The sequence below is a fragment of the Manis javanica genome, chromosome 4 (assembly GCF_040802235.1).
Source record: "Manis javanica isolate MJ-LG chromosome 4, MJ_LKY, whole genome shotgun sequence".
Lineage (NCBI taxonomy): Eukaryota > Metazoa > Chordata > Mammalia > Pholidota > Manidae > Manis > Manis javanica.
The window spans coordinates 164,325,149-164,352,984 of NC_133159.1; the positions used below are offsets into that span (position 1 = coordinate 164,325,149).

Sequence of the window (27,836 nt, forward strand, 5' to 3'; positions counted from 1 at the left end):
GGGCTGGAGGCGCAGCAGGGGGCATGGGACGCAGGGTGGCGCAGGCTGGAGAGCTGGCTGAGCTGAGCGGGGAAGCTGTCACTAGGCGGTGCGGCATCCTCAGAGGGGGCCGTGTCTAACGGGGTTTACCCGCTGCTCAACACTGCCAATGGAGCAGTGAGGCCGATGGTGTTCAGCACACCCCTAGTGGACTTCCTGATTGCAGCTGGAGGATGCCACATCTCTATTCCCAGATGTCATGACTGGATACTGCCTGAACCATGCTGGCTTTGAGGCCTTGAACACACATGGAATTCAGCTCATCTCCCTAGCTGCCCATAAATTCATCTCAGATATTGCCCACAATGCTCTGCGGCACCACAAAATGAAGGGAGTACACTTAACCATGGAGGAGTTGACCCCTGCCCTCAGTGAGTACAACATCAGTGTAAAGAAGCCACACTACTGACAGGATTGGTTTGAAGATGGCGGCATGAGAGGTGAGACAGAGGCCTCCTCCCAAAACCACATAGAGCATGAAAATATAATTAACACAGCTAATCCTGTGTGACCAATCCAAACGGAACAATATTTGTATTAGAGTTGGGGAAGTAATTAAAATGGCAAAGATCAAGGGTAAGGACAGAGTATTAAAAGAAGCCAGAGAGAAACACCTGCTTGGGGATAAAGCTCAGTGAAGAGGAAACACGTATTTACCAGGTGAAGGAGGCCTCGAGTTCAATCAAATGCGTTCTCCTCTGGATTTACTCAGCATGGCAATTACAAAATGTCACAGAATCTTGGTATTAATTAAATACGTTTTTTCCCTTTTTACATGTGTTTGACAAAGAGTATCAAGATTTGTTTTGACCCATTGAAAACTACTTCTTTATGGTGGCACAATGTCATCATGTTAATGAAAAAAACAATCTCCAAACTACATTCAGTATGGAAGGAGTTTTAAAAAGTCAGAGCCTGAGCGCCCACATCTTGTAAGGCTTGGTAATACTATCAGCAACACAGTCAGCAAGGCCCCCCAGAGGCAGCTCAGCAGCCCCGCTGGCAAAGTGCTCAGAGCCAGTCAGGGCTGCGCTACCCGGACTTCAAGGATAACGAATCTATAGACGCTCTGCCATCTGTTTTCCACTTTCAGGGTCGTGTGAGAAGTTATCCTAACAGGAAACAACCCCAAAAGCCCCTTGCCGACTGGAAGGAGTCAGTAAAATGGGGTGTATGTATGTAGGAGAAGCATAGAGAGGGGGAGGGAGGAGGAGGAGGAGGAGGAGGGAAGGAAGGGAAAACAAGCGGGAGGGACAGGGAGAAAGAAGGCAGAAAGTTAGGAAGGAGCTAAGGATGTGGGGAGCCTTCACCGGCACAGAGCCCAGGAGGAGCGCCAGACTCGCACACCCCAGAGCCAAGTGTTCGTCTCTAAACTGCCACCTCCTCCACTCCCCACCCTGTTTGAAACCTTCCCCACATGCAAAGGAAGACACATGACTTCAAATCGGGACCAGCTTAGGACGGAGCTCTTCTGAATGTGTACAATAGATCTGAGTCATTTGTTCGTTTTGTAAACATGAAGAAATCACACTTTTAAAACTTCCTCCTTCATGACTTCACAGTACTTGATAATATGCTTAGCATGGAACATTTACCCTTTTCCTTATCCATACCCAAAGATGTCAAGAGGTACAGATTTTTTTCACTCATTGAGACAGGTGACAATTAAGAGAGAGCTCAGTAGGGCGGCAGAAGCGGGAGGGACAGTGGCCGTGGTGTCTAAAGCCTAGGCCGGGCCACACAGCACTGAGGAGCAGCCCAGGAGAGCATTTCACCAAGGCCGCTGCCTTCCTCTAGGAAACCATCCCACTCAGCTCCCCAACCCCCAAGTGCCCACTCAGTCAATCAGTGGTAATGACCTGTTTATGCCACTGTCATCCCCCCCCCGATCTGTAAACAACTGAAGAACAGGGACCATTTTTGTTCATCTCTGTGTCCCATGCATGGCACATGGTAGGGGCTCAGTTTCAGTAGCTGGAATCCAAACTTGTGGCGTCTTTGGTGGGTTAAAAATTGCTCCCTCGCTTTTCTGTGGAAAAGGAGTTCTGCATAAGACCTAGAGAAGAGTTCTGGGAGCCATGGATTCAGGAGGGTGGGTCACCTCTAGACCTAGGTACCACTTGGCTCTATCATAAATTGGGGGATACATGCTAAATTTCCTGTTTCTTCCCATTTATTTCATTAGGATAATTAAGATGAGATAAAATGAGGAAAAACTTAATGTATGTATCAAAGTAGTAACAAAAACATCATGAGTATGGATAACCTGGCGGGTGGGGTGGGGGGACAGTTTCTGAAAAGGCAAAGCAGGATGACTGGTTGATCTTGTTTTCATCTGCAAAGCCTACGGGTGTCCAAGCGTTAGCACTCGTGTTAAGTCCACACGCTTCATTCATGGGCGCCAGATGACAGCCCGGAGGCAAGGGCAAGAAGAGACTGGAAGGCAGGGACAAAACAAAGTAAGCATAAGGAAGGCGTGGAGAAAAGAGGGTCTCAGAACTTATTTTACAGACTCGATAGGAACATAAAAAGGTCTCAAATCTCTGCCTTTATGAGCTTGTGATGAGGATGATGCGGTTGGGTCACAGCTACTTCCCTTTTCTTAATTTTGCTCCATTTCCCCTACTCTAGACCTGGTGGTAAACAGCGAGATGCCACGGGACAATCAACACACGACGCCCAACGCTGCAGGACATGGCCAGCCTCCGCCTCCCCAGTGTCTCTGACTACAGCTCTCCTCCGTGGCTAGAAATTCCCTTAAGACGCAAGAGAAGCACGGTGAGGGAACCGGATGGGGGAGGCCTCCCTCTCTGAGGCCCTCAGCTGCGAGCCCTGTGAAGGAGAAGGTAGGATATTCATATCGAAATTTCACAACAGTCTAGAGAGCGAATAAAGGAGGCAGGCCAAAAATACATGAAGGGTGACTATCAAGGAGGTAGGGAAATTATGTAGGGGAGGTAATGAGCACACTAATTATAATAGTCCTAATTAGGGGAAAGGGAGCAAAATAAAGAAAAGGGAAGTTTCAGTGTTCAGGAAAAACTCTGCTGGGCCCATTAAAGGAGCGATGAGCTCCTCAGCCTCTTCACACAGACCGAAGGCCATTCAACTTGACCAAGTTGCTTCAGAATGAGCTAAAATTATTTAAAGGGAATTTTATTTTTGTTACCCAAACTAGACTAGGTTACTTGATGACACACAGAAACCTCTTGTATCTAATTTTATCATTCTGTTCTCAATTCTAAGTTAAACAGTACAGTAGCTCATGATAAAAAGCCTGTGACTATTTCATTCCAAAAATATGATTTGACATGTAGGGAGATCAAAACTGGCAAAGCGAGAACAAGGAAAAAGAATGAAATATAGTCAAATATGCTTCAATTCACAACAGATTTACAGATGAGAGCTAGCAAAAAGGAATATTAAAAGTAGGACTTGTTTCTCTTATTTTTCAGAACTAATTCAATTTCCTTATTTTTCAGTTAATACATAGATGGCAATTAAACTTGATCCTTGTCAGTAAACAGTAAGGAACATTAGCTTTCAAGTTTTAACCTAATTTCATAATGACAGTCTAGAACAACTCTCACACCAGTTGAATAACTGACTGTGGTTAACCTTCATGTTGTACTAAGAGACTGCAGTATTAGAGTTTATGGTTTCTTTCCTAGCATCAGGAGTAAAACTTTAAGAAAATGTATTTTTTCTTCCTCATTAGCCCAAGGTATGATTCGTGCCACTTTCATTTGGTGAATGTTTGCTGACCACCACTATTTCTGAGGCACAGAGGATATAGAGGCTGGGGACTGAAACATACAAGTAAACCGGTGACTACAGCCTAGCATGCGGGGCACCAGTGTAGACATGAGCTTAGGAGGCTGTGGGAGCTCACAGGAAGGCTCTAAACAGGAAGGCAGGAGGGATGCTGACACTGGGAGGAATCTTGAAGGAAAAGGAGGTGAGATGAACAAAGGCCAAGAGTGAGTGAGAGAAAGCAGGCTTGCACCCATCATCCTCAGCGGGCGTTCAAGAGCAGCAACTCCAACACGTACAGATACAGTTACATACACTGTAATAAGTTAAGTAATAAACACCTTTTAAAGTGGTTTTCTGATGTTACTTGGTATTTTAATCCATATAATTATTTAAAGGTCTCCTGAAATGTAAGCTATATACAGGTGCTTGACTGCTTCCTCTTCCACCCACCCACCTACCACCATTAACTGAGGGTTTATCATGCCTGGTGGGCCCTGCATATACCAAGGTCAGAAAGACATAGCCCCTGATCTCAAGGACTAACTGTCTAGTGTTGGAACAGAAAGTACCATTAAAATACAGTGTGGTAAGTAATATGAGTTTCAGCAGTGGGCTCCAGAGGAGAAAGATGATTCTAAGCAGGGTAGGAGGGCTGCTGCTGGGCCCCTGGGTGGGAGTGATCAAGATGCCTTTAGAGACAATGACTAAGGCTACTTGCCATCTCTGTATTAGTTCTGAGTGTGTGGCTCAGGAATGCCAGGGGAGGATGGAACACAGCTAGACCTGAATGACACCAGATATTGCTAAGTGATGACCCTTCCATAGCAGCTAAAGTGACAGGGCACTTAAAGAAATTTATCCTCTCTGCATGTGAATTACAAACATACAACATTTTTTGACAAGATTTCTTAGGGTAAATCATATCTTGTGAGGAGGTACTCGGAGCTCTCCCCAGCTTGTCTGCTCATGCTTGCTCTTTATGTCAGTAGTAAATTCAGGGCTAGAGCTATAAATAAGTTTTCAGAGAATGCTTTAAAAACAACCTTTGGTCTGATTTCAGATCCTAAGATGTCTTAAAGCACCCCGATGGCCTGATTCAGTCTTTATCAAAAAACCTTTTCCATAAACATGCAATTTCATCATACATATTACTCCTGTAATAAATTTCATTTAAAATCCTACTTCTGACAACAGGCACTATATTTTGAAAGGATAGACAGCCTGCAGGCAGATTTTAAAGCAGAGTTTACAACACTCAGGATTTTATAATGCAGGTTTTCATCTTGTACAAGATTAACTATATACTTGCTAACTTGATTTTTCTTTTCTTTTCTGTATTGCTTCTGAGGTTCTGATGAAATGTTTGCTGCCACTGCTAATGAAATTCAGAAAAGGACCATTGGTTTTTTTACTTTGCTTGGGAATTTTGATGCAATAGATGTTTTCACACTGCTGTCAGAACAAATAAGATTTGTTATTTCTAAGTGTAGAAAGAACATAGCTTTTCAAAAGAAAAGTGAAAAGAGAATTCAAGCAAAAGGGACTTAGGGAAATCTGGCAGGAAGAAAGTTTTGTGTTCTGTTGATCTGAGTGCATGAGAAAAATGTTTTTAAGAGCTTTTATATCAAAGGCAATTTTTTTCAACCACCATCTAGAAGAGAAAAACACAGTGCCTTGAAGTCAACTGTTTGTTAATTATAAGAAAATAGTGCTTTGGTGGAAAGTGCACCAGAATGACTGAAAGTTCCCAGCTCTGCAAGCAAACAGCTGTGTGACCTGGGAGCGGTGCCACTTAACACTATTGTTCTTGACCTTGCCCTTCCTCCAATCTGAGAAAGGGCTGAGAATAGGAAGGAGGTAGACTCTGTAGTTTCAAAAACCATTCAGTTTTAAATCCTCTATCCTTGCAGTCATTGTCAAAATTATGCCCAGAGAGGAATCAGGGTACAAACAAACAAAGATTTTCCTGAATATTTAGGTAGTTGCCTCCAATGACTTCATTTGATCGTAAGGGAAACCCGCTGCCTTCAAGAGTCAATCTATTTGCAAACCAAACTTGCACAACATCCTAATTTGTTACAGAAATAAGTGGCCATTAGTAACTTAGGCCACTCGGCTAGAATCTCTCATGCTCTGCAGTGGATTAGAACCTTAGCTCTACATCTGCAGGTCACTGTCTTAGCCACAGACTGGAACTTTCTAAACCAAGTCCAACAAAGGAGCTGTGAGTAAAGGGAATATTCTTTCTTTGGGGAGTTTTATTTTTTAACAAAGTGAGAGTACCAAAAAACAAATTTTTACTCTCTGAAGTTTTATTTTAGTCATTTTTAAGCCAATAATATTCCAATACTGTGTTGTGGTTCAATGTTGTGAGCGGAAACTGAGAGACAGGCAATTCAACCTTGGATTCCTCTATGGTCCACATGTTAATTATGCTGTGTCATGAGGGCCATGTTCCATCCCTGAGCTGTTATGCTGACAGCCCTCCTTGACCATCAAACCATACTTTTCATCTGTGCATCTCTTTATGTATTGTAATACATAATTACATTTAATTGTCATATTATCCTAACCTTACTGATATTCACAGAGGTTAAGTGCTTTTAAGTTGATCACAGTTACTACACAAGCAGAATGAGTGTAAACCCAGTTCTCTTTATTCTAAATTCAGTGCTTTCCTAATGAAATGCCAGAGGACCAGTGGTTAATAATTACTGTGCATTTACTATGTGTCAAACATGGGCTAAGAGTTACATGTCAGGTTATCTTATTCTATCATGATAATAATTCTATGCTGTAGATATTATTACTAACCCCACTTACAGATGTGGAAAGTGAGACCACAGAGAGGTTACATAACATGCCCAAGGTCAGAGAATTATCAAGAAGCACAATCAAGATTCAAAGGCAGGTGGTTTGCTTTACCAACTTGTCTTTCAACAATTAGGCCAGAGTGCCTTCCTACGATAGCATAGCCACCCTCATCAGTTTCCGCCCATAATTTAAGTGAAAATATCTGCAAGAGTCCAGGCCTGCCCAAAATAGCTGGACACTAGAGCTCCGAGTCATGTGTGACACAGGTCGCTGTGTCAGTTCATCCTGTTTTTGCACAGCTGACGATTACTCACAGTGCCCAGGCACAGTGCGCTACATACAGATGATGCACAGTAACTGTGCTGAATGGAACCCAGTGAAAATTACCAGGTCATCATCAACAACGACTGACCTCCTGACTTTTGCAGGCTTGTATCTGTTTTAAAATTAAGAGACAAACACCTGAGATCACATGTAAGTTCTGACTCACAAATCAAGGGAATAAGTAGAACAGAGGTTAAGTGTGTGACCACCAACTATATGTAGCCTGCAGACAGGTTTTGTTTAGCAACACATTGCTTTTAAATTTTCAATCAATAGCTAATATTTAAAATTTAAGCTATTTCATTAAAAAAAACAAATTTCCAGTTTCTATAGAAAAGTTGGAAGCTATAAGACACTAGACAAGGGCATCTGTTCTCTAGAGCATCAATTTCAATGGGAGGGGTTTTTATCCACTTACTTTCTTCCTTGTCCCCAATACGATCTGAGTTTGCAAGCTATGAGCTATAGAGAATGTGCAAGAAGACTTCTAAGTCCATCTGAGTCTTCTATAATTCTTGAATCACTGTTTCAAAACACGCGATAGCCTTGCAGCATACATGGCACATGGAAATTTTAGTCACTTAGCCCCTGAGCTTTCATTTTTGCCTCAGATAGCAAAATAAACAGACAGCTCACACTTAACTTGGTTTAGCCGTCTCTAAAATGAGAATGTCTCCAGTATTAAAGCACCACCACAAAAATGACAAACCAGCTTCGTGTCCTTTCACTGGCTCCAGGTCAAATGACCTACACAGTTTTTTGCCGTGCTCTGCACAGTTGGGGCAAATAGCAAATGGTATCTCACTGATGTGTTTTAAGGGTGAAATGCTATCATTAGCAAAAACTCTGAATGTTTTTTAAAGTCATCTTCATCTACTTATAACTGTCAGAGTTGTTGGCAAGAAGTTGACTTTGCATTCACTGACCTCTTTGGGGTAGGTGGGCAGAGCTCCTGAACAAGTCCGTGGTCTCTGCAGCTATGCTACTATTCAGGAAGACTGGAGGTCTGTACAGCAGCAGCCAGGTAGGTAAACATGAAGGTGAGAAAGTCTTAAATTACTAAACATGTTTATTCAATCCAAATATAGTCACAGACAAACTACAACAGTATAAAACGAGATTTCCCTTACCAAATTTTAGATTTTAGATGTAATAAAAATCTTTTCTCCATTAGTCAGTTAATTGCTATTGAATCCTGTGTCTTAAATAAAAACATCTAGAGACATTTAAAGGCTTTCTCCTGTCTGGGTCCCAAACAAAAATGTAATGAAACATACTAGGGGTCAAAAGCATTGCTGCAAGTATATTCAGTATCAGTTTATATTATAATCAGCTATATTATAATCAGACTTCAAATAATAGAGACTTTCTTTTTTTAAATGAGGTTAATAGGATCATTCTGAACAGGACTATTTGTGTTACTATCATGTACGATGATAGGGAATATGCAGTGTCTTCATTGTTAAAAAAAATTCCTGCTTGTTAGAAAGTCTGCAGTCAACTTAGCTTTATTGCATGAAATAAGCAGTTTGCACACACAACAATAAAACTGTTTAAGAGAAGAACGTAATAGGCTTAGCAGATGTTGCAATCACAGAACATTCTAGATAAACGGTTTTAAAAGACATTTCCTCAGTTTAGAAACTCTTTGGAAAATCAAATTTAGTTGCTGAATTTATGCACACTCTCTCTGAGGTAGTATTTGGGCCTGTTTTTCTCTAGTAGAAATACAAGACTAAGTTTACAATGAACCAACTTCCAGCAACGGTAGCTCACATTACCCAAGTTCCTGCTTGTGTTACTAACAAAGACATCTTGGTGGTTTCTTCCAAAAATCATCTTTACCATTTGTTTGCTGAAAGCTTTTGGAGAGTTAAACTGTCACTTTCTTAGTTATGAGTGCTTCAACGTTTATTCAACAACCACTAAATGAGGACATAGAGATGGTTCCTGCCTGCAAGAAACTTATGCTTTACCAGGAACACCAAATACGACAAATAAAATACATGCTTGTTGTTATACAGTTTAAGCCATTTCTTGCTAATCTGTAGGGAGTGTAAAAGACTGTGCTGGGTTTATTACGTTCATCCTCTGCTAATAAACAATGCAACGTTCAAAAGGACAAGTTTTTTAAGGCTGATGAATGAAGAAAAGGATTTTAGCTCAAACGAAAGAAAAAAGTGTTACAATTTTAAAATGTGGCTTAATGCAAACTATCTACAGGCAAGCATGGAAATCAGCCAACATTTTAAAGGTACATGCTTCTTTCCTAACAACAAGGTTGGATGATGTGTTTGATTATTTTCATAAATTATAAGTTATTATTTATATGTCTTAGTGTCTCAACTATTAGCTTCGAAAAAGAAAAATATCAAGCCATCTTTCCATCTTAATGCATCCGTTCTCCTTATGACCACTACATGCACTTTACCTAAACATTCATGCTGTATCTGAAACAAGTTTAGGCAGACTTTACTTACTCCAGTCTACCAGTTTGATTCTAATTATTACTCTTACCTAACAAAATGCTTGTTATCATAACATACTCCACTCTAGTTTATTTGTGAGGGAAGTCTTAGAATGGTCATTACCGTTCTTAAATAACAAGACCATTTCTCACATGGAAGTTATTCTTCTGACAGTGGCATAGAATATGTTAATGTTCACACTGCCATAATCAACCACTTGCAATATATATGCAGAAGGGGGCAACCCCTGATATGTCTCAGTGTTCCATCTGTGCTGCCTCAGGCTCAGCCGTGTTTCAGCTCCCAGGCGCAGTGACCCACAGCTATCAAAATATTTACCCCTAAAATAGCTTTGTAATAAGAGTGGAATGTCCTTTTTCATGATTTCCTTTGAGAAATACATATGTATTTAACTGGCAATTCTAAACTTTTGGAGATGATAAATCACGTAAATCTACTTATTAAAAAAAAATCCCTTCATGGTGGTTATGGGTGATGTATTATAATACCTACACAAATACACAATATGTTTAACATGCTTTACATTTTCACCTTTGATGATGGCCCTATCCTCCAGCTATGCCTCAATTGCAGTCCCATCCTGGTTCTCACTGTGAGCTGAACCGTCCCTGATAGATGGTTAGTAAGCCGACAACATTAGGTATGAACCTTCCTCTTCGGTCATCAAAGGCATACCAACACTATACATAGCTAGTGAAAGGTGAAGGGTGACAGAGGATTTTGACCAGATATAAAAGCAAACATCAGTAGTGGAACTGCAATTTACATTACAGAATGAAAAATGAAACAACACCCAAAATAAGCAAAGGGGAAACATCCCTCCTGATTGAAGCAAAAGCATACCCAAATCTACCCAGGTTACAAATAGCCAATCCTCACTGCTGAGGAAAATACCTCTACCATCTGTATACATGGTCACTGCATAATCAGTACCTAAAAACAATGGCTGGTCACTTTGGGTTACCCTGAATGTGAAGGGCAAGGGGAAAGGTCAGTTCCAGCAAGGCTCACACACACACTGCACTTGCCTTTGTTCCTGACTGTTCCCAGGGCCCAGCCGGGGCACCCCCTTTGCTTCACCTGGTCTAGCATTCTGCCTTCAGGGCTTCTTTGCCATCCCCAACTTCCAATCCTTGGAAGAAACCAGACAGGGTGGCAAGGAAACCTGACAGTAGGCCAGGACAGGGCATTCAAGAGCCTCTAACTGGTACCACCCGAGGGCCCCAAAGATTTCTCAGTATCTCCACGGGAATGTGGCACTTGTTCTACATAAATAGGAAGAATTCTCTTAACTTTTTTCTTTTTAACAACACAATAGAAGTAAAATAACAAAATATCCATGCTTACTTCTCTCCAAAACAACGGAGACCACCATCATATAATACAATCAATGAAAATCCAGCAAATATTTGTTGGGCTATATGCACGGCATTGCAAACCCAGACAATTTAAGAGGTCAAATATGTTTAATTTTTGGAGTCCCTCACCCTAACATCGTATCAAACATACTAAAAGCTATACTCATAACCCACACGAAAAATAAGTTTATGGCCAAAACATTTTTGAAAGAATTATTCTATTTTTGTTTTTTAAACTATTTGGCTATGGGTTACTCATTTATGTTTGCTATAATTTCGCAGTAATCACTCCCAAGTTTAACATTTAATGAAGATAACATAGTTAGTTTTATATTTGTTTGCTTAAACACTTATTTTTGATCCTATACTTTTTTTTTTTTTGAGAGGGCATCTCTCATATTTATTGATCAAATGGTTGTTAACAACAATAAAATTCTGTATAGGGGAGTCAATGCTCAATGCACAATCATTAATCCATCTCAAGCCTAATTCTTGTCTGTCTCCGATCCTATACTTCTTTGTGTGTTTCAGCCAATCATTTTTCTTTCAAGATCTCCAACATTTTTGAGGTTTCTGAAAAGTATGATATCATTTGGTCATTGTGCCCCTACTGCCTAATGAATACCCCGGTGGCCTTGACTGTGATACCAAGAGAGAGGCAACTTGAAGGGGAGATGCCTTCCTCAGGAACTGGCAGGAAAGATATTGAGCATCAAGAGCAGGAAACCGAGGTGAGGTAGAGGATGGCTGACAGATCTCACGTGACAGAGGTACAGGTTCGGCCAAACAGCAAACAGGATATCCAACCATTCAGCAATCACTCTGTGTATGCCCATCAAGAGACACAGATGAAAAAAGCACTTTCCTCCCCTCAAGGAATTCATAACCTAGTAGGGGCAACAGGACTTTAATGTAGAATGCAGGGGCACAGTGTGAAACCTGATGTAACAAAGACCTCAAGCACCACAGAAATACAGAGGAGGGAGCTTTCACCAGGGCCACCAAATTGCACAACTGCAGGGGTGTCATTCACACTGTCATCTATGTGAATGGTATTCCCCATAGTTGTGCAGGGTGGTGGTCATGGCTGAAGGGATAATAAAAGGTTTTCCAGAAGAGATGGAATTTGGGCAAGTCTGTGAAAGACCAGATGCTCCTCCAATTATAAGCAGTGTAACCTCCACGAGTGTCCATTTATTCATCTCTAATAGGGATAATAATACCGACTTCATTGAATTATTACGAGAGAACAAAAAGATGTATACAGTATACTATCCATACCAACTCCATCCCTCCTTCCATTTTCCCTCCTTTCTGTACTTGAGCTTCTACCACATCTGGCACTCTACCAGGCACTTTATTTTTTATTTATTTATTTTTTAAAATTCATTTTATTATCATTAATCTTCAATTACATGAAGAACATTATGGTTACTAGACTTCCCCCTTTACCAGGTCCCCCCATACAAACCCCATTACAGTCACTGTCCATCAGCGTAGTAAGATGCTGTAGACTCGCTATTTTCTTCTCTGAGTTGCACATCCCTCCCTATGCCCCCCCTCACATTATACATGCTAATCGTAAGGCCCCCCTTTTTTTTCCTTGCCCTTATCCCTCCCTTCCCTCCCCTCCTGCCCAGTCCCTTTCCCTTTGGCAGCCATTAGTTCCCTCTTGGGTTCTGTGAGTCTGCTGCTGTTTTGTTCCTTCAGTTTTTCTTTGTTCTTATACTCCACATATGAGTGAAATCATTTGGTACTTGTCTTTCTCCACCTGGCTTATTTCACTGAGCGTAGTACCCTCTAGCTCCATCCATGTTGTCTACCAGGCACTTTATATATGAGGGACGATACACACAGTTTGTCTTCATGAAATGTACAGTAAAATGACGCTACTCTATTACTAATTATTCTACAGAGAGTGGTAGGAGGAAGGTGGGTCAACTAAAAGCATAAGCAAACAATTAAGTCATCCACTTTTTCAGGAGAAAGAAAGAGGGTTTCAGGGTGTTAATAACTCTGCTGGTGGTAGGACTGAGAGAGAAGCAAGAGACAACTGCTCAGCAACAGCAAGTTAGGGGGTACAGCAGAGTGGCAAATAAGTGTTATCTACTATCTTAATTCTCATCAACTGATTACCTGGAAGGCTGTGAATGAACTCATGACTGTCCGTATTCACGATGGGCACTGCAGAGGCTTGGGGTGCGATGTGAGTGGTAAACCAGGCATTCTTTGTCTAAATGATATTATGTTGCCTGTCTTTGTAAAAAGCCATGTCTGGAAGATCTGTGTCATTTCTTCAGCAGAGATCTAGAGCACTAGAGCAGGCAGGAGACCCAGGAGGGAGGGGGGTAGACTGCTGGTCAACTGCTGGCACAGTACCAGGCCAAGAGATCAAAGGAATACAGGTTTGTGGTGCCTGCTGTAATGAATTGGTTTGGTATGGAATTCATACTGGGCTGAGTCACCAAAATGGAGCCAATGGATTGGAAAAGTGAAAGAGACCGAGTTTTGGAGGCAGAGAGTCTTGTGTTCAAATTCCAGCTCTTCCAATTACTAACTTCTTATGGCACTTCATCTTTCTGAACCTTAGATTCTCTTGATAAAACATGTGGATGTTAATACTTACCCCATAGGGTTACGGGAATGGTTAAAACACACTGTGCAGCACCTAAAATACACTGGAAGTTCAACAAATAATACTTCTGTTTTCTGAAGGGACTGGAGAGCCATACATAGAAAATTCTATAAGGAGTGAAACTCTACTGATGGAGTTCATAGCTCACTGGGGAAAGGTAATTTTTAACCAAAAGTTTTAATGTAAGATGACAAGTGGAGGCAAGAATTAGGTACAAACGACATGGGATCAGAAAACGGGATGGGAGAGAAATCAAGGGAAGTTTCACAAAAGTTGCTTCAAAGGACATCAATTTTTTTCCAAATGGAGTGAAAGAAAGACATTATTCTATGAAGAAGTAAGAGTAGGTAGAAGAGATGAGAGGTGTGAAGTGTTTTAGGGGCTTTTCAGCTGAGATGTCAAACTCATACAAGACAAAAAGCAAGAAAGAAGATGGGAAAAAGGAATGAGTCATGTGCTGAAGCCAGTGAGCATAACTTATTGTTTGTTGTATTATTATTATCATTATTTTTTATTTTGGTATCATTAATCTACAATTACATGAAGAACATTATGTTTACTAGGCTTCCCCCTTCACCAAGTCCCCCCCACATACCCCTTCACAGTCACTGTCCATCAGCATAGCAAGATGCTGTAAAATCACTACTTGTCTGCTCTGTGTTGCACAGCCCTCCCCGTGCCCCCCTCGCACTATACATGCTAATCGTAATGCCCTCTTTCTTTTTCCCCACCCTTATCCCTCCCTTCCCACCCATCCTCCCCAGTCCCTTTCCCTTTGGTAACTGTTAGTCCATTCTTGGGTTCTGTGATTCTGCTGCTATTTTGTTCCTTCAGTTTTCATTTGTTCTTATACTCCACTTATGAGTGCAATCATTTGGTCCTTGTCTTTCTCTGCCTGGCTTATGTCACTGAGCATAATACCCTCTACCTCCATCCATGTTGTTGCGAATGGTAGGATCTGTTTTTTCCTTATGGCTGAGTAACATTCCATTGTGTATATGTACCACATCTTTATCCATTCATCTACTGAGGGACATTTAGGTTGCTTCCATATCTTGGCTATTGTAAACAGTGCAGCAATAAACATAGGGGTGCATCTGTCTTTTTCAAACTGGAGTGCTGCATTCTTAGGGTAAATTCCTAGAACTGGAATTCCTGGGTCAAACTGTATTATTATTTTTATTATCTTCAGATTGGCCCAAAATTTCAAGACCAATCAAGAACAAATAGATTAATACACTAGAATTCTAACCTTAGTGAAACTAAAGATGCATTTATCCTGCATAGAAAACAACCTAATTGGCAAATAAATAGCGTAGAATTGGAAATGTCATGGCCCATATGAAAAACACCTGCCCAACTGAAAACTGGTATGTGACATCCAGTTAAATGAGAGAAGAGCTTGACAACTCAGAAAGCAACTAGTTTTTGAAAGCTAGTATTGTCTTTTAAAAATTCAGTGACAGAAAAATAAAATCACTAATCTGACAGGAATTACAATGAAATTAATACAAGGAAATGTCATTTAATTTTAAAAGGTCCTATTTTGCTCATTTACTTTGGGACTCCTTATTTTAAATAAGTTAAAACTTTTTTTGTTTTATTTTATTATTTTGCTGTTTTAAAATCCTGAGTGCTTGAAGCTTTCATTTGTGTTTGGGATCTCCAATCCACCACACAGTATGTGTTGCACTTCACCTGTACAAAGGGGGTGGGTGGGGAGCAGGTACAGAGCAGATAGGCCTTAACACAGTCTGAGAGGTCCTTATCTCAGGAGCACTGGAAGGCCTCTGAGAATGAAATCATCAATGAGGTGAATCATCGGCAACACATTCCACCTTGCAAAAGGAGACGCACCTGAACTCAGCGTGAATTGTGCTGAAGAGGGCAGAAGAGGTACCTAGCGGGACTGCTTTACAAAACCGAGGCACCCACTAACTCCGGGTTTCTCATCAGGAGCAGCAGATTATCAAGGAATGATCACATTCCTAAAACTCTCACACTGACCATCCAGCGACCCCATGTCCCACGTACAGAAACAAAGTCACGGGAAAGATACCAGCTGACCCAACCTGCCATCTGAGCCAGGAATGGGGTCAGAATTTAAAAACCAGTTTCCAACTTCACCATTCATTTCTTAGCTCACCCTACTAAACTGAAAGATACAGTTCAGAGGATCATCTGATAAATCATGATCATACTGTGGTATAAATAAAGAATTAAATAAAAACCAATTGTAACCTCAAATGTGCCCATAAATTGTAAGTTGGATAGGTAGTTTTGAATAACACTTTCCAATTCTTTTGAATTAAAATAAAATTTAAGATGTTGTAGGAAGGCAGTTCAAACAAAAGCTAATTTTGTTTAATGAACTAACCAGGAAGGCATTGTGAAAGTACTGTGCAACTAAATGCTTAGCTAATTACTGTGAGATCAAATAACTGTTACCATAGTTACTGGACACTGTTTTCCATAATAACTTTTATCACTTCAATAAATCTTTGTGATGCAAGAAATATAAAAAGTTTACTGTAACATGACTATAATGTTTTGGAAGGCACACACTGATGACTGACCTACTGAAATTACCTTCCCATATTTGTCAGTGAACAAGGGGTGATACTGTATCTAGTTGACTCAATATCAGAATGTTTCACTGGCTTCTTTTATAGACTGTAATTCCTCAAAAGTTGAATCTACCTGGTCCTGTCATTCAATGGAAAAAATCAGAGTGCACCCTCAGTGTTATATCTTCTCTTTGAATGAGAATAAAAATAACAGCAACTATTTATGAAGCAATAATTGTCGGGTTCCACACTAGGAAGCTGACATACATCATCATCTAATCCCTCCCACACTGTTATAGCCCAATGTCATTTCAGTTCCCTCTTGGGAGTGATTTCAAATCAGGTCTCTACAGCTCCAAAGTCAGTTCTCTTTCCATTATACCACAGAGCCTTATAACACAAAAGAGACAATTTCACTAACCGCTTTCTTGCTGCTAGTTTACAGAGTTAAAAGTTATACCAAACTGCCACTGAAGTCTCCCTGACATAATGACTGACTGCTCTGCTGGCGGAAATGATATCATCGCTCCACTGGAAAATGGGCATTCATTCCCTGGATATACTGGAGTGGAGACTTGGTTATACTGCTAGGGTTATATTACTATTCCTGGCTCCACCTGCTCCCCATCCACATATGCAGGGCTTAGTCATTTGGGCACTTTCACTCATATCCTGCTTGCCCTTTTCGAGACCTAAATGCAGAGATTTTTGAGTAAGTGAAATGGTGAAATGGTCTAATAAGTTAAGACTAACAATAAACTTGTAGTATGAGTGTGATAAGAAAAAGGAAACTGCATATTCCAAATCCGGTTCTGTCAGTGTGAGGCTGGATAGCCTTGGGCAAGTCACTGATGATCTCTCTGGGTTTTCCCATCTGAATAATGGGGCAATAATCTCCACCTACTAACTCACAGGGATATTAGGTAGATAAGTTATTTAATGTCGTTGAGTTCTTTGAAGATACAAAGTACTAAGCATTACAATCATTATCAAGGTGAAATGAAAACCATACATATGATTACAGTTATTAAAAAGAATAAAAGGGCGGAGCCAGGATGGCGGAGTGAGTACAGCAGTGGAAATCTCCTCCCCAAAACACATAGATCTATGAAACTATAACAAAGAAAACTACTCCTAAAATAGAGACCAGAGGACACAGGACAACATCCAGACCACATACACACCTGCAAGAACCCGGCGCCTTGCGAAGGGGGACGGGAAGGCCACAAACCAACAAGAAGGGAAGCTCTTCCAGCAGTCACTCGTACCAGCTCTGCAAACTATCTCTATCACCATGAAAAGGCAAAACTACAGGCAGACAAAGATCACAGAGACAACACCTGAGAAGGAGACAGACCTAACCAGTCCTCCTGAAAAAGAATTCAAAATAAAAATCATGAACATGCTGACAGAGATGCAGAGAAAAATGCAAGAGCAATGGGATGAGATGCAGAGAAAAATGCAAGAGCAAAGGGATGAAGTCTGGAGGGAGATCACAGATGTCAGGAAGGAGATCACAGAAGTGAAACAATCCCTGGAAGGATTTATAAGCAGAATGGATAAGATGCAAGAGGCCATTGAAGGAATAGAAGCCAGAGAACAGGAACATATAGAAGCTGACATAGAGAGAGATAAAAGGATCTCCAAGAATGAAACAACACTAAGAGAACTATGTGACCAATCCAAAAGGAATAATATTCGTATGATAGGGGTACCAGAAGAAGAAGAAAGAGGAAAAGGGATAGAAAGTCTCTTTGAAGAAATAATTGCTGAAAACTTCCCCAAACTGGGGGAGGAAATAATTGAACAGACCATGGAATTACACAGAACCCCCAACAGAAAGGATCCAAGGAGGACAACACCAAGACACATAGTAATTAAAATGGCAAGGATCAAGGACAAGGAAAGAGTTTTAAAGGCAGCTAGAGAGAAAAAGGTCACCTATAAAGGAAAACCCATCAGGCTAACATCAGACTTCTCGACAGAAACCCTACAGGCCAGAAGAGAATGGCATGATATACTTAATGCAATGAAACAGAAGGGCCTTGAACCAAGGATACTGTATCCAGCATGACTATCATTTAAATATGATGGCGGGATTAAACAATTCCCAGACAAGCAAAAGCTGAGGGAATTTGCTTCCCACAAACCACCTCTACAGGGCATCCTACAGGGACTGCTCTAGATGGGAGAACCCCTAAAAAGAGCACAGAACAAAACACACAACATATGAAGAATGGAGGAGGAGGAATAAGAAGGGAGAGAAGAAAAGAATCTCCAGACAGTGTATATAACAGCTCAATAAGCGAGCTAAGTTAGGCAGTAAGATACTAAAGAAGCTAAACTTGAACCTTTGGTAACCACGAATCTAAAGCCTGCAATGCAATAAGTACATATCTCTCAATAGTCACTCTAAATGTAAATGGACTTAATGCACCAATCAAAAGACACAGAGCAATAGAATGGATATAAAAGCAAGACCCATCTATATGCTGCTTCCAAGAAACTCACCTTAAACCCAAAGATAAGCATAGACTAAAAGTCAAGGGATGGAAAAATATATTTCAGGCAAACAACAGTGAGAAGAAAGCAGGGGTTGCAGTACTAATATCAGACAAAATAGACTTCAAAACAAAGAAAGTAACAAGAGATAAAGAAGGATGCTACATAGTGATAAAGGGCTCAGTCCAACAAGAGAATATAACCATTCTAAATATATATGCACCCAATACAGGAGCACCAGCATATGTGAAGCAAATACTAACAAAACTAAAGAGGGAAATAGACTGCAATGCATTCATTTTAGGATACATCAACACACCACTCACCCCGAAGGATAGATCCACCAGGCAGAAAATAAGTAAGGACACACAGGCACTGAACAACACACTAGAACAGATGGACCTAATAGACATCTATAGAACTCTACATCCAAAAGCAACAGGATATACATTCTTCTCAAGTGCACATGGAACATTCTCCAGAATAGACCACATACTAGCTCACAAAAAGAGCCTCAATAAACTCCAAAATATTGAAATTCTACCAACCAATTTTTCAGACCACAAAGGTATAAAAGTAGAAATAAATTCTACAAAGAAAACAAAAAGGCTCACAAACACATGGAGGCTTAACAACATGCTACTAATAATAATCAATGGATCAATGAACAAATCAAAATAGAGATCAAGGAATATATAGAAACAAATGACAACAACAACACTAAGCCCCAACTTCAGTGGGATGCAGCGAAAGCAGTCTTAAGAGGAAAGTATATAGCGATCCAGGCACACTTGAAGAAGGAAGAACAATCCCAAATGAATAGTCTAACATCACAATTATCAAAACTGGAAAAAGAAAAACAAATGAGGCCTAAACTCAGCAGAAGGGGGGACATAATAAAGATCAGAGAAGAAATAAACAAAATTGAGAAGAATAAACAATAACAAAAATCAACGAAACCAAGAGCTGGTTCTTCGAGAAAATAAACAAAATAGATAAGCCTCTAGCCCAACTTATTAAGAGAAAAATAGAATCAACCCAAATCAACATAATCAGAAATGAGAATGGAAAAATCACGACAGACACCACAGAAATACAAAGAATTATTAAAGACTACTATGAAAACCTACATGCCAACAAGCTGGAAAACCTAGTAGAAATGGACAACTTCCTAGAAAAATAAAACCTCCCAAGACTGACCAAGGAAGAAACACAAAAGTTAAACAAACCAATTACAAGCAAAGAAATTGAAACAGTAATCAAAAAACTACCCAAGAACAAAACCCCGGGGCCGGACGGATTTACCTCGGAATTTTATCAGACACACAGAGAAGACATAATACCCATTCTCCTTAAAGTGTTCCAAAAAATAGAAGAAGAGGGAATACTCTCAAACTCATTCTATGAAGCCAACATCACCCTAATACCAAAACCAGGCAAAGACCCCACCAAAAAAGAAAATTAGAGAGCAATATCCCTGATGAATGTAGATGCAAAAATACTCAATAAAATATTAGCAAACAGAATTCTACAGTATATCAAAAGGATCATACACCATGACCAAGTGGGGTTCATCCCAGGGATGCAAGGATGGTACAACATTCGAAAATCCATCAACATCATCCACCACATCAACAAAAAGAAAGACAAAAACCACATGATCATCTCCATAGATGCTGAAAAAGCATTTGACAAAATTCAACATCCATTCATGATAAAAACTCTCTGCAAAATGGGAATAGAGGGCAAGTACCTCAACATAATAAAGGCCATATATGATAAACCCACAGCCAGCATTATACTGAACAGCGAGAAGCTGAAAGCATTTCCTCTGAGATCGGGAACCAGACAGGGATGCCCACTCTCCCCACTGTTATTTAACATAGTACTGGAGGTCCTAGCCATGGCAATCAGACAAAACAAAGAAATACAAGGAATCCAGATTGGTAAAGAAGAAGTTAAACTGTCACTATTTGCAGATGATATGATACTGTACATAAAACACCCTAAAGACTCCACTCCAAAACTACTAGAACTGATATCGGAATACAGCAAATTTGCAGGATACAAAATTAACACACAGAAATCTGTAGCTTTCCTATACACTAACAATGAACCAATAGAAAGAGAAATCAGGAAAACAATTCCATTCACCATTGCATCAAAAAGAATAAAATACCTAGGAATAAACCTAACCAAAGAAGTGAAAGACTTATACTCTGATAACTACAAGTCACTCTTAAGAGAAATTAAAGGGGACACTAGTAAATGGAAACTCATCCCATGCTCATGGCTAGGAAGAATTAATATCGTCAAAATGGCCATCCTGCCCAAAGCAATATACAGATTTGATGCAATCCCTCTCAAATTACCAGCAAAATTCTTCAATAAATTGGAACAAATAATTCAAAAATTCATATGAAAACACCAAAGACCCCGAATAGCCAAAGCAATCCTGAAAAAGAGGAATAAAGCAGGGGGGATCTCACTCCCCAACTTCAAGCTCTACTACAAAGCCATAGTAATCAAGACAATTTGGTACTGGCACAAGAACAGAGCCACAGACCAGTGGAACAGATTAGAGACTCCAGAAATTAACCCAAACATATATGGTCAATTAATATTTGATAAAGGAGCCATGGACATACAATGGCAAAATGACAGTCTCTTCAACAGATGGTGCTGGCAAAACTGGACAGCTACATGTAGGAGAATGAAACTGGACCATTGTCTAACCCCATATACAAAGGTAAACTCAAAATGGATCAAAGACCTGAATGTAAGTCATGAAACCATTAAACTCTTGGAAAAAAACATAGGCAAAAACCTCTTAGACATAAACATGAGTGACCTCTTCTTGAACATATCTCCCGGGGCAAGGAAAACAACAGCAAAAATGAGCAAGTGGGACTACATTAAGCTGAAAAGCTTCTGTACAGCGAAAGACACCATCAACAGAACAAAAAGGAACCCTACAGTATGGGAGAATATATTTGAAAATGACAGATCCGATAAAGGCTTGACATCCAGAATATATAAAGAGCTCACACGCCTCAACAAACAAAAAACAAATAACCCAATTAAAAAATGGGCAGAGGAACTGAACAGACAGTTCTCTAAAAAAGAAATACAGATGGCCAACAGACACATGAAAAGATGCTCCACATCGCTAATTATCAGAGAAATGCAAATTAAAACTACAATGTGGTATCACCTCACACCAGTAAGGATGGCTGCCATCCAAAAGACAAACAACAACAAATGTTGGCAAGGCTGTGGAGAAAGGGGAACCCTCCTACACTGCTGGTGGGAATGTAAATTAGTTCAACCATTGTGGAAAGCAGTATGGAGGTTCATCAAAATGCTCAAAACAGATCTACCATTTGACCCAGGAATTCCACTCCTAGGAATTTACCCTAAGAACGCAGCAATCAAGTTTGAGAAAGACAGATGCACCCCTATGTTTATCGCAGCACTATTTACAATAGCCAAGAATTGGAAGCAACCTAAATGTCCATCGGTAGAGGAATGGATAAAGAAGATGTGGTACATATACACAATGGAATACTACTCAGCCATAAGAAGTGGAAAAATCCAACCATTTGCAGCAACATGGATGGAGCTGGAGAGTATTATGCTCAGTGAAATAAGCCAAGCGGAGAAAGAGAAATACCAAATGATTTCACTCATCTGAGGAGTATAAGAACAAAGGAAAAACTGAAGGAACAAAACAGCAGCGGAATTACAGAACCCAAAAATGGACTAACAGGTACCAAAGGGAAAGGAACTGGGGAGGATGGGTGGGCAGGGAGGGATAAGGGGGGGAAGAAGAAGGGGGGTATTAAGATTAGCATTCATGGGGGGGGAGGGATAAAGGGGAGGGTGGGCTGTACAACAAAGAGAGGACAAGTAGTGATTCTACAACATTTTGCTACGCTGATGGACAGTAACCGTAATGTGGTTGTTAGGGGGGACCTGATATAGGGGAGAGCATAGTAAACATAGTATTCTTCATGTAAGTGTAGACTAAAAATTAAAAAAAAAAAAGAAAGAAAGAAAGAAAGAAAAGGGGGATTACTCCTTGACAGGATAAAACTATTGGTAAATCAAAGATCAACACATGCTTTAAATATCCTTAATGTTGATCACTTAAAGGGTGTCAGATGATCAGCTATGGAGGTACTCTTTTCTGATAATATTCCTTTCTCTTAATAAAAAAAAAAAAAGCAGTTCCTGTGTGCTGACCTCCAATGAGTTCTGCACAGTGGTATAGAGGGCATGTCAAAGTGTGGGCAAAGGGTCTGTTTGTTTCTATGCAGAAGATCAAGGCCTAGCTTGGCTACCCAGAAAATGAACTAAGATACGATATGAGGAGGAGCTTCCGGCATCAGCACTCTCTGGAGGACTCGTGCCGGGGGATGATCATCAAAAAGCCTCCACAGGGATCTGAGCAATGCTGCGGTTGTGGCTGCATCCACCCCACCGTCTCCTGGACTTGCCATTGGAATAAGGAGGAAGATGTCTAGGCTGGCATGTGCATACAGTGAGACAACGAATTTGACCGGATCTGTACTGTTGGAACTCAACCAGGAGTTGGGAGGGGTGCAAGGTGTAGCACTCCAAAATCTTATGACTATAGACTATCTATGGTTAAAAGAACATATGGGATGTGAAAAGATACCAGAAATGGGCTGCTTTAATTTGTCTGATTTCTCTCAGACTGTTCAAGTACATTTGGACAATATCCATCATATCATAAACAAATTTTCACAAATGCCTAGGGTGCCTAAATGGTTTTCTTGGCTTCACTGGAGATGGATGGTAATTATAGATTTGCTTTGTTTATGTCACCGTATTCCTATTATGTTAATATGTGAGCGCAAATTAGTTGGTAGTTTAAAACCTATACATGCTTAAGTTACTCTACAAGAAGATATGTCAAAAAAATAATCAATCCTCCCATGTTTTCCTCCATATGCTACCTCTATAGCTTTTCTTCTTCCTTCCTAATTACAACCCTTAAATAGAATTCGTGCCTCATATCGAATTTACCGAGTATCATAATTCCTCCAGGTGGTAAAGAAACCTCGAGACAAGTGCTGGGCATAGAAGCCACAGGGCATAAATCTGCCAAGTAAAAAGCTAACCTTTTCAAACAATATGGCTTCTCTCTCACTTACCAACTTTACATTTCCCTGTATGGCCCCGGAAGATGGCTGGTTAGCCAGAGACGGGTAAGATTCCTCAAGGGAGGAACAACCTAAGACAGGCACAGTCGCATGGGGGCCATCAGGTGAGAATTTGGGGATCAACAGAGGTGAGGCTCAGAACCTCACCCCCCCTGCTTTGAGAGAAATCTTCTGCATCTGTGGATGTCTTGCTGCCCTTGTCTAGCCTGGATTAATACTTAGTCCATAGGCACACACCTGATCATCTGATCATCTACATTTGCCCTCTTACAGCACTAAACTATGTTTTCTACCTTTATCTTGCATCTACCTACCACTTCAGCATTTTATTAAAAATAAAAATAATAATAATAATAGAGGGAGAAATGTGGGATCAACATATAAATCAAGTACAAAAATCAAATGAATATTCATATTTGACCTGATTGTTTATGGGTCATAATGCGTGATCAAAACCGAAAGTTTCTGTGATGAATGCCCTTGTACTGTTCACCATGTAAGAATTTATTCACTATGTAAGAATTCATTCACCATGTAAGAACTTGTTCGTTATGCTTCAGAAGATTGGAGACTGACGAGAATTAGGCTTGAGATGGATTAATGATTGTACATTGAGCATTGACCCCCCTATACTGAATTTTATTGTTGTTAACAACCATTTGATCAATAAATATGAGAGATGCCCTCTAAAAAAAAAAAAAAAGTATGACAGAAAACCACTATCAAAAGGGTGTCCTACTGTAGTGAAAGCAAGCATACATCCTCCAAAATCCTGAGGTAGGAACCTTAAGGCTCCCAGCAATGAAACTGGATTCATATCTATTCAGCACTGTTCCAAAGGTCTCAGTTTCAAGAGGTCAAAAGCCATTTCATCGTTGGCCTCAAAAATGAACTGGCAGGAGTCATGTCAAAGACTGAATCAGCCTTGGATGACTCGGCAGCTATAATCTTGCTCAGTTGAGAGATAACCAAAGGCTGACACCTCTGTCTTTTGTCCCGCCATTACCTGGGCATAGAAGCCGCAAACTTGTCCTTGACTCTCCTCTTAGTTCCTCCTGTTCCTTCCATTCAGTTGGTGCCTGCTGCCTCCCAAATAGCTCTGTATTCAGCACCCCCTCTCCCAGCCCATGTAGAAAGGACCTTCAGTAAGACCTTCCCCACTTACCACAATTTCTAGAATAGTCATATAACTGTCTTCCTGCCTCCAACTTTCCCTCCCCCTTAAATCTGTTATCCTACCCAGAATGTAACCAAATGCTTATCATGACTTGCTTCTGCTTAGAATAATTCAATGGACACCATTGCTTTCAGGATAAAATTAGGATTCTTTAGCAAGTAATGTAAGGATTTACATAAACTGTAAATACTGTCTCCAATTTCATTTGTCACCTCTCCCTTTATCATATTCTAGTCACACTCTCTCTTATAATTTCCTGTGCTCACTGCTACTACGTCTTCTACACTGCATTGAGACTGTCACTACTTGTGAAGATACTAGTCTTGAAGAATCCTATGGGCAGTGACTGGTCTTCTTCAGCCTGGAGTAAGTATGTATGTACTCAATCAATGTTAAATGAATGCCTGAATGAATGAACAAAGGCTTCCAGAGGACATGTTAGCCAGTTATGCTCAATGCTCTCAGCTGGGTGAAGGGCTCTTGAGCAATTCACTAATTAATTTGATTGATGTTTTAACTATGAGGAGGATGATAACTGATGCAGGATATCTTGTTACTAAGACTTGAGTGAACTAAGTTATCCTTTGTAATACAGACCTAAATGATTTAACTGTGCCTCTAAGATTTTAGATTCAGTCAGATCCCATGAACTATTGCCAAGAAGCAAACACTCAAAGTATAAAACAAGAGTGTTAATGATTTTTAAGAAAGCTGTGATCTTGGGATGTTCACATCAGAATCCCTGCTGTAAAAAACCTCTCTTTATCAAAGTCATGACAGCGACAGGAAATAAATCAATCAAGCAGTGAGTGGCATACAGAGGAGTATCATTCTAAAGTGGTAAGGTTTTCTTGGCTCCACAGATAAGAGAAAAAGTGAAGGACAAACAGCATTTTACTCCCTTGCTCTGGAATGCTACTGGACACATAAAGCCAGATCGGCCATATATGAATCAGCTTCTCCCACTTAAAGTCAAAGAGACAAATCTCATTTTGGGGAATGAGTGAAGACAGTCATATACAAGATTGTATTTTATGGAAATAAAAAAAAGAATTATGAAACATAAAGTACATTAAACATAAGACATGCTCTCTTCCCCAATTTCTGCGAATTGTAGAAGTCTTTGAAATTGATAAAACCTGAGAGATTTAAATATCTATTAGTCAATTAGTCATCCAGGAAAAATATCTATCAAGTTAACTTCATTTAAAGTTCACCCACTGGTCACCCAATAGAATCACCTCTTATTTTACTGTCCCTTTTTTTTAATTAAGGTATCATTGATATACACTCTTATGAAGGTTTCACATGAGCAAGATTGTAGTTACTATATCAGTAAATATAAGATACCCTTATTATCAAGTCCCCCCCATACATTGAAGTCACTGTCCATCACCATAGTAAGATGCCACAGAGTCACTACTTGTCTTCTCTGTGCTACGCTGTCTTCCCTGTGACCCCACACACACCATGTGTACCAATCATAATACCCCCTCAATTCCCTTCTCCCTCTCTCCTCACCCACCTTCCCTCACCCCTCCTCTTCAGTAACCTTTAGTCCCTTCTTGGGTTCTGTGAGTCTGCTGCTGTTTTGTTCCTTCACTTTTGCTTCGTTGTCACACTCCACAAATGAGGGAAATCATTTGGTGCTTGTCTTTCTCCACCTGGCTTATTCACTGAGCATAATACCCTCTACCTCCATCCATGTAGTTGCAAATGGTAGGATTTGTTTTCTTCTTACAGCTGAAAAATATTCCAGTGTGTATATGTGCCTCATCTTCTATATCCATTCATCTACTGATGGACAGTTAGGTTGCTTCATGTCTTGGTTATTGTAAACAGTGCTGTGATAAACATAGGGGTGCATCTGTCTTTTTGAATCTCAGATCTTGTTCTCTTTGGGTAAACTCCTAGGAGTGGGATTCCTGGGTCAAATGGTATTTCTATTTTTAGTTTTTTAAGGAACCTCCATATTGCTTTCCACAATGACTGAACTAGTTTACATTCCCACCAACAGTGTAGGAGGGTTCCCCTTTCTCTGTATTCTCGCCACTATTTGTTGTTCCTTGTTTTTTGGTTGTTGGCCATCCTAACTGGTGTGAGGTGATATCTCATTGTGGTTTTAATTTGCATTTCTCTGACAATCAGCGATGTGGAGCATTGTAGGCCACCTGAATTTCTTTTCTGGAGCAGTGTCTGTTCGTGTCTTCCGCCCATTTTTTAATCAAGTTATTTGCTTTTTGGGTGTTGAGGCATGTCGGGTATGTCATTTACAAATATATTCTCCCCCACTAGCTTCCTACTTGTTGACACTCTTCCTCCTCCTGGATCTCAATTTTTACTATCTAAGCTCAAGTCTACTTCTGTGACCATTCATTAGTCTGTATCTGCAGGCCCTGACACTGCTGGCCATATCATTTTTCCTGAAATTAGTTCCGCCTGTGGCTTTTATATTCCTATGGGATCTTACATCTCCTCCACCCCAGACTATTCTTCCCTTGATGGTTCTTCCTCTTTCTAGACAATGGACCTGTGTCCAACTCAGACATTTGTGTTATTCCTGCTCAGGCTTCAACATTACATCTGGATATAGAACTTTGAGACTATTCATTTTTGGCTTTGATCTTTCTCCCAGGTCCAAGTTTGCATCCCCCACCACCTAAGGGATATTTTAGTTGCTCATCACACAATTTCTTCAAAGAAAACATGTTTGCAACCGCATGTAATATCTTTTCCTTCCCTCTCCAAACAGTTTCCTTAGTGTTTTTCTACAATCGATTGACTGTTCTCTAGGGCACTCCTGATGAAACCCTTTTGCCTCTTCCTCCTTCTAACAACCAGTATAAGCCTCAGTGACTAGTGCCAAATTCCTCTACCACATATCTTACAGCCGTCCTTTCCTTGTATTTCTAATTTAGCAAATCAAAAACACTGCCAAAATACTTAATAGTTTTAACACAAAAATCAGTACTCTCCCTTCTCTTTC

General features: G+C 40.3%; 1 protein-coding gene and 1 long non-coding RNA gene across 2 annotated transcripts in view; one reads left to right on the top strand and one right to left on the bottom strand.

Annotated features, from left to right (window-relative positions):
* Nucleotides 1–27,836, bottom strand: part of LOC140849251 (serine/threonine-protein kinase TAO1-like) — a 212,864-nt gene that overhangs the window by 103,033 nt on the left and 81,995 nt on the right.
* On the top strand, nt 32–27,814 carry LOC140849309 (uncharacterized). The gene is made up of 3 exons (XR_012131053.1): nt 32–2,885; nt 7,873–7,957; nt 25,085–27,814. It is a non-coding gene; the product is annotated as an uncharacterized lncRNA (long non-coding RNA).